Source organism: Lactuca virosa, chromosome 9 (assembly GCF_052849685.1).
Source record: "Lactuca virosa cultivar CGN04683 chromosome 9, Lactuca_virosa_CGN04683_v6, whole genome shotgun sequence".
NCBI classification, from domain to species: Eukaryota; Viridiplantae; Streptophyta; class Magnoliopsida; order Asterales; family Asteraceae; genus Lactuca; species Lactuca virosa.
Window position 1 is genome coordinate 11,950,062 of NC_136434.1, and position 11,279 is coordinate 11,961,340.

General features: G+C 35.2%; 1 long non-coding RNA gene across 1 annotated transcript; it reads right to left on the reverse strand.

The window, feature by feature from the left end:
- Nucleotides 1-5,349: 5,349 nt before the first annotated feature.
- LOC145141278 (uncharacterized) lies at nucleotides 5,350-6,220 on the reverse strand. Its single transcript, XR_013722562.1, has 2 exons — nucleotides 5,623-6,220; nucleotides 5,350-5,546 (listed from the first exon to the last, which is right to left on the reverse strand). It is a non-coding gene; the product is annotated as an uncharacterized LOC145141278 (long non-coding RNA).
- Between the last annotated feature and the right edge of the window lie 5,059 nt (nucleotides 6,221-11,279).

Below are 11,279 nucleotides of genomic sequence, written 5' to 3' on the forward strand. Positions count from 1 at the left end.
GCATAAAGCTGTTCCGCCCTCAACTCCCACAATTTACATTAATACTTATACAGCAGACAAACAGTTCAACACGATTGGTAACTAAGTTAGTCTAGTAGCCTAATTGTGTCCTACACGGTAAGTATATCCTAACATACATAGGATATATACTGAAGCACATAATATAGTGAGAAGAACTCACCTTGAAAGTTTCTTAGATGGTTTATAGCTAACCGAGCGATCCAATTGGCGAGTACACGCCTAACAAGTATTAACCTATAATACTAGAGCTTATTAGTTTCTATGGGAATCTGGTAATGAAAGGCTACATATTTCACTAATCCCAATGAATACTGAGAGTTCTATCAAATAAGGATCAGCCAGGCAGGATAGTTGGGAGGCCGGATCATTTTGGCGTATAGCTTTTCTGAAATCCTACAAACGTGACCATTCTAGGATTTTAGAAAAGGGTGACATGGGGTGAGATGCATGCTGAAACTCGAAGATTTATATAGGTGAAATCTGAGGGAGCGCTGCACATATGGTCGGAAAAGGGTGACATGGCATCGTCTGTGTGGTGACACGTGTCTATAGGCTGGTGTTGCGTCAGAGGCGTGCCACGCACCTTGTCGGCGTGCGCACCTGTGCGTGGGATTTTGGAAAATTTTCAAAAATTCGTATCTCCTTCATACGAGCTCTATTTTCGAAATTCTTTATATCCACGCATAGCTATCAATGAGATCTACAACTTTCATTTAGACTCCGTCATCTAATTTTCAGTTTATTTTTAAAACTATATTTTTAACAGGCCTAGACTGTTAAAGCTTATATAAAAATCATAATTTTTTCATACGACATCCATTCTCAACTGTCTTTATATCGACAGATAGGTATTTATGAGATCTTCAAATCTCATTTAGATTGTTTGTCTTAACATCAACTGATCTTGACTTCGGTTTCTGTGTCGCACATTGCTATGCTGAAACTTCTAAAAATCATAACTTCCTTATGCAAAGTGAGATTTGGACGTTCTCTATATGCACACTCTCGCTTTTTTTGTTACTAAGACATTGGTTTAGGTTACTAAGGATAATAAGTAGTATATTTCTATTTCAAATTCATAATAATCGTTTTACATTACAATCTACAAAATTGGTAAAAAATGGAGTGTTACATCACATTTGACTATTAGAAAATGTCTTGTGAATAGACTACCTGAAAGCTAAGGAAATAAGCTTTTGAAGAATGGTAATGTTCAAACATAAAATTAAATTTCTTGCTAATACATGGTTGATGAATTTTAAACTATGATAAACATTTACATTTATTATGCAATTTACATATAATTCGAAATATTGATATGTATCTAAAACTAAATGATGATATTTTGTCATCCACTCATGGATACAATAAGATTATTATCGATTGGGTATTCCAAATTCTAACAATGGTTCACTAAGGGGGAACTTCTATATGAATAGATAACTAAATTATGGAATCTCTATTATCATAAAGTTTTCTTCATAATGCAAATAAATTTTTTATTTTGGTGAAAACAATATACATAGACTTCATCTAGATACGATATGAATATCATATAAGTTATGGAGTTTCAACCAAATACGTTTTCACAAAATTCTGGAAATGTATAAAGTGTATTGAAAGAAAAAAATTATCCAAAGGAAATGATAAAGTCTCACACATTGTAACAGACTACAAAATTGATCCTTATTAATCTCTGTAGCCTTTTCCTATGGATATTCATAGTCTTGAATTAATCATTAACCTAATGAATATTTATGTACTTGTACTTAAACCTAATTAATATGAAGTCCTAGTCACCTATGTTTTTTTATGTATGTCAAGCCTAAAATCAAAATCTTGATTTTAACGAAAGTCAAGAGTGACTACATAGAATAAGCTAGGTGAATCTTCAGATTGACATACAAGCAGTAGTCAACATCTATTTTCTTTCATTAATTATCATAAAGAACATTAGGTTGCTGTCAAATACTCCGAGTGTGAGGATATCAATCTCTAAATTTATGGATAATGTCATTGATATCGAATCTCTACATCTCTTATAGAAACATTAATTTTGTAAAGTATATGGGTGTAAGGATGTATAGCCGAAGTTATAAACATAGTATCCATCATTAATAAAAACTTAACCAAATGACAATAAATTGTTTTTTATTGGATATTCGGAACAATCACTGTGATATCGAATTGAATTACCTATTTTACATACCAGTATAATTAAGATAAGATGTGGCTACTTCTTAAGAAGCCCGACATTAGTGGGAGTGATTAAAATATTAAAGTCAAGAGGTTATTAAAGGCACACTTAAAATAAATATGCCCATTTCGACTAACGTGCCACTTAATGACTTAAATATATAATTAATACCTCATAATGATAAGTTCCACTTAAACACTTATATCTATAATTAACATATCATAATAATAAATGTAACAATATTGGATGGAAATAAAATATCACATTAGTTTTCCCACCTAAGAGTTTGATATTCAAACTCAATAAAGTTTATAAATGTTATGTAGGTTAAGTTGGCCTTGGTAGTCCACTAAAAATAATTATTTCCTTTAATGTTTTAAATGAGAGTGATTCTTATTTTGAAAAATGTATTCATGATATACCTAAAGAAATAAAATTTCTCATAAATCATTGTTACTCTTGTTGTAGCTCCTAATATTTAGAGCGAAATCAAATATCATCTCATCAATGGTATGTAAATTAGATGAAGTTATGAGTACAACAAATTCATCATAAATTTGGTAGCCTAATATACCTCAAGTTGAGTGGAAGGAATTAATGATGCTTGCAATAATACTCTTCCTTACTCACACTGACCATTATAGTGGTTTTGGTATTAATGTGAAGTTAAAGTTGGGATATACTCTTGTGTTATTAATAAGGCCAACTTTATGGAGGATTCATAATGATAACCGATGAGTATTTCAACAATAATGAGAGAACATGTTGTAGCACATTATAAGACGTGTTATATAATTTTTTGAGAAAACTAATTAAGTGACTCATAATTGAAAACTCTACTTAAAGGGCATTAAGAAATGATTGCGATAATTACACAGTCTTACGTTATTCAAATAGTAACAGTTCAAGTAAAAATGAGTTTTGTATCGATACCTAATGATTAAATATAAGGGGATTTTGGAGGAATAAAGTGTTGTATCGGACACAAGAATTTCTAATATATGCTAGCGGATCGTTTACAACAAGCCTTCGACCAATTATATATGTCCTTGGACCGTTTATGTAATTAATTAAGTTCATAAGATATAAATATTAATTGTATCCTAAGATTTTCCTAAATGACTAATTAAGTCTCATATTTATGTCTTACATTAATTGATAGGTTTAATTGCAATAACAAAGACATGAGGGGCCTAATATAGATTTCCTAAGAGGTGTACTTCATATAAGCGATCAGATTGTAAGGAACGACACTTCATCTTTCTCTCCATAACAACACCCTAAGAATCCTAATCGATCGCCTATTCATCTCCATCATAAGAGTACATCGTCTTGTCAAATCATTGATCATATGGTAGTGAAGACCATGAGATTAACATCATTCTCCACCAGGTAAGTTCTTATCTTGATCATCATTCTGTCAATATGAAGTTGTATTGAATTAACTGAGAAATCGTTTGATGCGGCCATTAATTCACAATATTAGTTACGTTACCAACTCCTTGAGTTTTGATTAGGCGGAGCGCGACCGTAATCACAAATCATCAACTTTTAATAGGTGAGTGAATAGTTACTTTCTTTTTACACATAGATATGAAGTATTTAATTGCTTAGATGCTATGTGTGCATATTATCCGTATTTACAATACTCTTGCTCAATATGGCTTACTTTGTTAAATTATTTTTGATAAAGTATTGAACTATTTATTTTATCATACCTAAAGAATATTGCGTAGAGAAGGGTTACGGAAAGTAAAATATGTTATGAGGTTACTGTTGTACTACTAGGGATTAGTCATCTAGTAGGATATAGGGGGACAACCATAGACTATTCTAGACAAGTCTGGTGAAACATGGACAGGCTTGCATCTTGTAGGTGTTTATAAGCAATACATGGGCAAGTTTACAACTTGTAGGTGTTAATCAACAATACATGGGTAGGCAGTGGCGGACGCAAAAGGTTTTAGTAGGGGTGACACTAAAATTTTTTTTCCGAAAAAATCTAAATTAGTAGTGGCACTCGTATTTTAAGCCGGTGCACCTAATAGAAAAAACATAAAAAACCATAAAAAAAAATTTACACTACGTGCCGGAATCGGAGCAATGGCCCGGGACCCCCCGGGCACCACTAAGGTCCGCGACTATGGGTAGGCCTTTGACCTGTAGATGTTAAGCGGACCATATACGGGCAGGTCTTCGACTTGTAAGTGATAAATAAACCACCCATGGGCAGTTCCACGACCTGTAGATGAAAATGAACTATATATTCATATAGGTACTCTATTTACTCCATGGTTGCCTTATTGACATATGTTGATAAGGAATCCCTGAAGCGGTATTGTCTACTTAGTGATCCTTTAGGATAAGTCCCACGAGGTCATCATATTACGATCAGAGAGTGAGAATAACGGGAATGGGTAATCGGATTCTTTTTAAGGCGAAATATATAGTTAAAACAAATTAATTATTATATCGTGTGACATCCCAGAATTTAGGTCTAAAACTATAGACAGTCAGTTCACCGCGCACCTCCTTGTAATTCGAATTATTGAGCTTAAATGCATGTTTTGAAAAATATATAATGTCATTACAACTATTATAAGATAATAGATGGTATCATACTTCCAAATATGTAAACTGGCAAACGAATCTAAACCAACATAATACTAATTTTCTTAAAACTGCTAAAACTGTTTCTATCCGTTGAGGGACTTGCACACCTTAGATGGAAATTCCGAGAATGTTTTTGGACTCAGGTCATAATTTATTATTTAATTTCATACTTACAATATTTTTAGTATAAATATTTATAAAAGTTGAAAAATCTGACGTTCTGAATCAGTTAATAGCAAAACCTTAATCTATTGATTTCGACATGATTTCTATTATTAGTAATGTATTCCCGAAAAGGTCAAATACGATTATATGTATATTAATAATAAGTTTTATGTAACATTAGTAATTTATGTGTCAAATAAACTTAGTTTGAATATAATGGATATGTGATAAAAAAATTGTTACATTTATATATCTCACAAACATACATAATAAACTTTTATTTTACTACATACAAATCTCCAATTCTTTATATATTTCTCACAAACATACGTAATAAACTTTGAATAGGAGAGTGTATAAATATTGTGTATGCATCATTGCCTACAAATGTCTCATACAAATACGCACACACATACAATATTATTAAACCTAAAAGTGTATATTAAATCTCTTAGAAATATACATCAATCCATACAAACACTCCTGAATTACACAAACACTCCTGAATTCGTCACCTTCTTCAGCTCCTCTCCCTCTTCCTTTTCTTTCCCTATCAAATGAAACAACCGAACATTCATTCAAGAGATTTTAGCCAAGAACACACACCACTAGAAGTTGGATTTTACCTATGAAAGCCAAGAGGCATCAGCCTCATTTCCATCCCCTCTTCCTCGCAATGAACACAACAAAGCCAAACACCCACTGATTTCTTCCTTCTTTCTCCTGTCAAAACACAAACCCAAACAAAAACCAAAGTCCTGTTGACTTCATTCTAAAAAAAAAAAAAAAGAGAGAAAAAAAAAACCGGAATCAACAGTGTGACTGCCGCAACAGCACCCGTCGCATCTTCCCTTCCTTCCCGACGAGCTCCGCTGCCAAACGCCCCCACTCGAGCTGCTACTGCTGTTAGTTTCCTCCCACCGGAACCCCTCTTCTGGCCCGGCCCCTCGTACCTCGCCCTCGCATTTTCCCTTCGCACCCGCTACCGGGACTGAAGCAAGCAGCCGAGAAGCTGCTTGAACATCCCTTCGCTGCACCCAATGAGACCATGAGTAGCCTTGCTACTTCTTCTCATCTTCTTTCTTCGGCCTCGTCGATCCCGGAGACGCTCGCTTCGCCAGCAATCGATCCGCAATCGCCGGATTCCTTCACCACCTGCGAGTCTTCGTGATTTCTCGCCACCGTCGAACGTTCATGTCTATCTCGTTCCTTCGTGTTCGTCCGTATTCCTCGTTCCTTTTGACCGATCAAACAAAAAGACGGGGGCATAAAAACTCCCAATTTCTATTAAGTTTGATAAAATGAACAAAATAAACCCTCATTTGACAAAACATTACGAAATCAGTCCAAAACCCCCAAACATTGAATCCGTTTATTCAAAAAAGCCCCTCCGTTGGTTATTTTTAACAATATAATCCCAATCTTCAAACTCTGAATAAAAATAAGCATTTCAGCCCCTTCATTGGAAATTCTTAACCAAATCAGCCCAAATTTTCAAACATTAATTCTATTTGAATGATTTCAATCCCTCCCTTGATTTATTTTAACCAAATCAGTCCTACCTTGCTTAATTAAAATACCAAACAGCCATTATAGTTTAGTGAAGTTACAAAACAACCCCTATAGTGTAAATTCGTTTCAAAACGGTCCTGAAAGTACTTCAAAGTTCAAGAATCGTGGCTTTGCGGTTTCTTAAGATAAGTTACTCAAAATAAACTGATTCCGTACAAATCGAACTCACGCTTCAAGGGTGAGTGCTTACGACCTTATTTTAATAATTTTAATTATTTTGTGGGAGAATACATGTGCCTATATACTTTGTTTATACAAATATATTATCATTTTTATGCGAAAATACAACAAGTCTAGTTTATAAAAATGTTATTTAACAATGTAACATATTGTTACAAATAAGCTAGTATAAACTTTTCATATACATATTATGGTTATTTTATCATGAAATAACCAGTCCACATAACAAATGCTACATGATACGAAAATATATGATTTTTGTGTGACATTGTATATCATAACAAACACGACATAAAACTTTGTAATATTTCAAGGACAAGCTATTACTATGCACGTATATTTATATGTTTAAATACATAAAGTTTACACATATATTCATTACTTTAGAACGTACATCTTTATAAAAGCTAGTATGTAACGACCCAAAAATAAAGGGTAAAATTTTAATTTTTAAATGTAGATACATCATTGATACCATTCATTTCAAACATTTCAAATCATCATTAAGTAAAATATTTATCAGAGTTTATCCCAAAATCATTTATTGCGGAAATCATAGGTGTTTGCACTGCGATCAATCTGAGCCATTCTTTTCCAAATCGATGATACCTAAAACCATAAACAAAACTGTAAGCACGAAGCTTAGTGAGTTCCCCAGAACATACCCCACACAATCCACATAACCACATAATCCATATCAGCTATAACAACTACATAAACCGTAACAATCGCATAAGCATGCATATACACATATAAAAATGCCATGGAAACCCTCCAAGGTCTTATTCACATACTCACGTAAATCATATCAACTACACCAGCCATGCACATAAACATATAGGGAAGCCCTGGAAACCCTCCAGGGTCTTACGCCGGGTGCCATGGGAACCCCCACATGGTCTTAGCCCAATGCCTCGGGAACCCCCCTGAGGTCTTTGACCTAAGATGCCAAGGAAACCCTCCAAGGTCATACACCTAAGTGCCTCGGGAACCCCCCGAGGTCTTGACCTAGGATGCCAAGGAAACCCTCCAAGGTCTTACACCTAAGTGCCCTGGGAACCCCCCGAGGTCTTCCATGCAAGTATCACAAGGACCACTAGCATATCACGTACCACATAATCAATTAGCATACCACATAATCACTAGCATACTCCCTATCACATAACCAGCTAACATGCCACATAATACAACTTCAACTAGTGTATCACATATCATAAAATGGGCCGGCATTGGTGCCTTAGACCATTGGTATGGTGAGGAGACTCACCTGGCATTGCTGAAGTCCTGCAGATAAAACCCCAGTGCTGGTTGACAGGTTCCCGAACTGTCAACATCAAACAATACCAAATTAATAGTTGGTTCCCAATGCATAACCACAACTCCATACTTGGGTTAAAAGACTACTTTACCCTAACTTAGCTTTATTCAGTCCAAGGCCCAATCCAAAGGCCCAAAAGTCAAACTATGGATCAAAGTCCAACATATGGCCCAATTTTCCAAATTGGGCCCAACCTTTACATGGTCTCATTTAAAGGCCCGACCATTTAATCCAGTCCAAACATTTGGCACTCTAATGGCCCAATGTCATATAATCATTAAGGCCCAAACTATGGCCCATCTATGGCCCAATTTTCCAAATTGGGCCCAAAACTCTTACATGGGCCTTGCCCTAGGTCCATTAAATTATTCTAGTCCAATTGCTTATTCTTGGGTGGCCCATTATTTTCCTAATTATCAAAGCCCAATAGAAAGGCCCAACTCAAGGCCCAAGTGAAATTAGGTTTTTCACATAAAATGATGATTAGGGTTAAGTTTTCCTACTTAACCCATTAAGGACATAATGTGACAACCTGAAATTTCAAGCCAATGTAACGAATTCTAGTCGAACCTTGTAACCCGTTTTAAGTTAATAAAATATCTTCGAAAATAAAATGTTCAAAAAGTTTCAATTGGGTTGTCTAAATGATAGATATCATTTCAAGGGTTTCAGAAATATAAAGAACACTAAAAACCGAGTTATAACGAAGAAGTTATGACCAATCTAAGATTCGCGGCAAAAACCGGCAATGCTGGTAAACGTAAAACGCGAAGTTTCAATACAATAATTATTAGCCTTAGGTATCTAAACGAAAGTCATAGATTACGTTAAACCGTGAGCATGCATAAAAAGAACGCCCAAATCTGACTTCGTATGAGGAAGTTATGATTTTTCTAATTTCCGAAGTGGCAGTAGACAGCTAAAAACTCGAAACAGTGATCGAGTGATTTGTGGCCGACACAACCTAAACGAGAATCGAAGATCTCGTCAATGGTAGCACAACGGTAAAAAGTCTGACAGAAACGGACATCGGATGAAGAAGTTATGGATTTTAAACAGACTTTTCGTGTCCCGACCTATTAAAAATATATAATTAAAAATAAATTCAAAATTTGCCAACGAAGTCTAAACTAGAGTTGTAGAGTACATTCTCACCTACGCGTGCATATAAATAACGTCAAAAACGGAGCTCATATGCGAAAGTTACGGATTTTACAAGTTCGAGGCACACACACCAAGACGATTTACGCCCAGCGTACCCTCGTACGCCCAGCGTACTCGGGTGCTAGGCCTCGGTTCGTCCACGTCGTTCCAATGCTCCGTCCGAGGATGCGGTAAGCCATGACGCATGCGAACGCCCAGCGTAACCGAAGTACGCCCAGCGTAACGAGTACGCCCAGCGTACTCCGAAATTACGCCCAACGTAATCCCTCTTTCAGCACCCTATAAATATCATGCGAGGCTGCCCGGGTTTATTTGCTTCCTTACTCATTTCTTTCACCTTGGAACCCCTCTAAAGCCCCTCTAAACCACCCGAAAGTCCCGGTACACCCCTAGTACACGACGCAAGGCCCGACACCCCGAAGTTCCCGAGAAATAAATCAGCTTTTCTAGTCGAAGTTCTGCTCGGTTTTCGTCTCACCTTCTTCAATCTATCAAGTGAGTTCATACCCCTACAAACACACTTTAAATACATTTTAAATGCTTTTTAAATACTTTTAAGGGGGGGGGGGGAATACAAGTAAACACCCGGTAATTATCGTGTGAAAATATCTATCCTTTGCTATGTATTCTATATTGTTATTTAATCAATCTTATGTGATTTATAACTAGTATACAAATGGATGTACTACACGTTTAGCTGTTTCACCAAACATATTACTTCAAAGGACTTTCTCAAACGTTTTTACATGTTAAAACTCTTTATCAAACTGTCTTACATACTTTATGTTTCCTTTCAAACGCTGTTACAATCGCGTTTCAAACAAAGGTTTTCTTATACTTAAAACTGTTCTTATCAAGCAAACTGCTTTCAAATCATCATTTCTTAGTTATTAAATTTTTCAAAGGTTTTACCAAAACTTCTTCTATACTTTTATATTGTCAAATGCATGCCTATATATATGTATAGTTATATAAGTAATATTTAAAGGACTTAGGACGGCTAGCTCGCTTTATTTCCTTTTCCTCGTTAGGATGTGGCCTTAGGGCATCGGTTATTCGTCCGAATGTCGTCTAAATATTAGTTAAATATCATGTATATTTATATAGACATAAAAGTTCCATCAGCTGGTTCAGTATTTTTGGGTAGCAAAGGCATACTTCGGTTATACACGTACATTACTAGTAACTATAATAGGTATAGTTAGGAGATACTACTTACTATTCCAAGTACAAGGAATCACACAAGTGTCCGTTCATTCATGAGTCTATACTAATACATTACATACTATATGAAATACGAACACATTACATACTATATGAAGAGATACAATTACATACAATTACAAGACATACAATTACAGGACATACAATTACAAGACATACAATTACAAGAGATACGCTTACATAGATACGTTTACATAAATACGATTACATAGATACGTTTACATAGATACTATTACATAGATTCTATTACATGCGTTTCGGGACTGACCATTCCACACCCAAGGCTGTTAGCTACAGTAGGGAAAATGCACATCGACGAATGTCTACGGTTGTACTGTTCGGCGAGTTACCACGCCGTGAATATCCTAGTGCAAAAGGATACAATTTTAGTTATTATATTATTTTTCCTTCTTACCTTTACTTTGTGACACATTCACATGAACGACGAGGTAGATGATATTTGATATAGATAGACTATTTTCCTTATTACCTTTATTTTGTGATACATACACATAAACGATGAGATAGACGATAGTTTTATAATAATAATAGTTATACAAGGGAAAAGCCGTCACATTTACAGTAATGCATACTTTCAAAACAGTCGGGTCTTGGTAGAAGGCTACTTTTTATACTAGTAGGAAATATGGGATTTTCTAGGGTTTTCAAATGTTTACAATTACTTACAAACATGTTCATTGATACAAACTTTTCTCCAAACATTCACAGGTCTTTCTTTACAGTTTTACAAATCAAAGTCACATAAATACTTATGAATTCACCAGCTTTATTGCTGATACTCGCTTTCAAAATAACTTGTATTCT